General features: G+C 60.4%; 1 pseudogene; it reads left to right on the forward strand.

Moving 5' to 3' along the window:
- Positions 1 to 2,500, forward strand: part of LOC124621127 — a 7,963-nt pseudogene that overhangs the window by 1,304 nt on the left and 4,159 nt on the right.

Genomic DNA, 2,500 nt, shown 5'->3' on the forward strand with positions numbered 1-2,500 from the left:
GCTCGTACGAGTCTCATCCGGTAAAGCGAATGATTAGAGGCCTTGGGGCCGAAACGACCTCAACCTATTCTCAAACTTTAAATGGGTGAGATCTCCGGCTTGCTTGATATGCTGAAGCCGCGAGCAAACGACTCGGATCGGAGTGCCAAGTGGGCCACTTTTGGTAAGCAGAACTGGCGCTGTGGGATGAACCAAACGCCGAGTTAAGGCGCCCGAATCGACGCTCATGGGAAACCATGAAAGGCGTTGGTTGCTTAAGACAGCAGGACGGTGGCCATGGAAGTCGGAATCCGCTAAGGAGTGTGTAACAACTCACCTGCCGAAGCAACTAGCCCTGAAAATGGATGGCGCTGAAGCGTCGTGCCTATACTCGGCCGTCAGTCTGGCAGTCATGGCCGGTCCTTGCGGCCGGCCGCGAAGCCCTGACGAGTAGGAGGGTCGCGGCGGTGGGCGCAGAAGGGTCTGGGCGTGAGCCTGCCTGGAGCCGCCGTCGGTGCAGATCTTGGTGGTAGTAGCAAATACTCCAGCGAGGCCCTGGAGGGCTGACGCGGAGAAGGGTTTCGTGTGAACAGCCGTTGCACACGAGTCAGTCGATCCTAAGCCCTAGGAGAAATCCGATGTTGATGGGGGCCGTCATAGCATGATGCACTTTGTGCTGGCCCCCGTTGGGCGAAAGGGAATCCGGTTCCTATTCCGGAACCCGGCAGCGGAACCGATACAAGTCGGGCCCCTCTTTTAGAGATGCTCGTCGGGGTAACCCAAAAGGACCCGGAGACGCCGTCGGGAGATCGGGGAAGAGTTTTCTTTTCTGCATGAGCGTTCGAGTTCCCTGGAATCCTCTAGCAGGGAGATAGGGTTTGGAACGCGAAGAGCACCGCAGTTGCGGCGGTGTCCCGATCTTCCCCTCGGACCTTGAAAATCCGGGAGAGGGCCACGTGGAGGTGTCGCGCCGGTTCGTACCCATATCCGCAGCAGGTCTCCAAGGTGAAGAGCCTCTAGTCGATAGAATAATGTAGGTAAGGGAAGTCGGCAAATTGGATCCGTAACTTCGGGATAAGGATTGGCTCTGAGGATCGGGGCGTGTCGGGCTTGGTCGGGAAGTGGGTCAGCGCTAATGTGCCGGGCCTGGGCGAGGTGAGTGCCGTAGGGGTGCCGGTAAGTGCGGGCGTTTAGCGCGGGCGTGGTCTGCTCTCGCCGTTGGTTGGCCTCGTGCTGGCCGGCGGTGCAGGATGCGCGCGCCTGCGCGGCGTTCGCGCCCCGGTGCTTCAACCTGCGTGCAGGATCCGAGCTCGGTCCCGTGCCTTGGCCTCCCACGGATCTTCCTTGCTGCGAGGCCGCGTCCGCCTTAGCGTGCTCCTCCGGGGGCGCGCGGGTGCGCGGATTCTCTTCGGCCGCCATTCAACGATCAACTCAGAACTGGCACGGACTGGGGGAATCCGACTGTCTAATTAAAACAAAGCATTGCGATGGCCCTAGCGGGTGTTGACGCAATGTGATTTCTGCCCAGTGCTCTGAATGTCAACGTGAAGAAATTCAAGCAAGCTTGGGTAAACGGCGGGAGTAACTATGACTCTCTTAAGGTGGCCAAGTGGCGGCGGTGTGGCTGCATCCGGACTTGGCTTTTCGAAGTGCGGTCTTGATGTAGTCGTGCTGCTGCTGCGAGGTGCCTTCCTTGGGTTATAGTTACAGGGAGAGTGATGCGCAATACATGGGCCTAGCCCTCTTAGCCTCTCCTCTCCTGCGGTCTTCTCCCCTTCTCGTGGGCCCGCTGATTTTTGCAGAGTGGAAGACCGCACCAGGGGCTTGGGGGGGTTACCAGCCCCCCCTCGCATTATCCCTTTATAGTTGGGGGCAGCCGACAAGAAACAAGAGATGGTGGCCCTTCCGCTGAAGGTGCCACCCCAGCTACCCCAGCACCTATCCGGCCAACCGGCCGTAACGAAAATGCGATAGTTTGTGTAGCTCCCTTTGCTTGCAGTGAGTGCCACCGCACTTTTACCACGAAGAACGGTCTCGGGGTCCATCGCCGCCGCCAACACCCTGCGGCCGCCAACGCTGAGATCGTGACGGAGAGGCATCGCGCGAGGTGGACGGAGGAAGAAGTCCTGTCGCTCGCCAAGGCAGAGGCCGAACTGTTCCTGGAGAGGGACGCCCGGTTCTTCTTTGTAAATCAAGAACTTACCAGGATGTTCCCCGACCGAACGCTTGAGGCAATCAAGTGCCGACGGCGGCAAGCTGCCCACAAGCAGCTTGTCCGCCAATTCATGGAGGCACTTGAGATCGGTCGGGGTGAAGAGCCGGCGTCCCGCCGTGGAGCAGCGAGCTCGCTGCCTGACGCGGGCGAGGCCGCTGCGCCGCCCGTCGACGCAGCCGAGGACTTCGCGGCCGACACCACCGGGCCGCCGCCGGAGGGGCCGACTGACGCCGCCATCTGGGAGCATCTGGCGGGGCTACCTGCTTCCGCCCAGCGTTTCTCTGCCCTGGATCGAGTCATTGGTCT

Source organism: Schistocerca americana, chromosome 6 (genome assembly GCF_021461395.2).
Source record: "Schistocerca americana isolate TAMUIC-IGC-003095 chromosome 6, iqSchAmer2.1, whole genome shotgun sequence".
NCBI classification, from domain to species: Eukaryota; Metazoa; Arthropoda; class Insecta; order Orthoptera; family Acrididae; genus Schistocerca; species Schistocerca americana.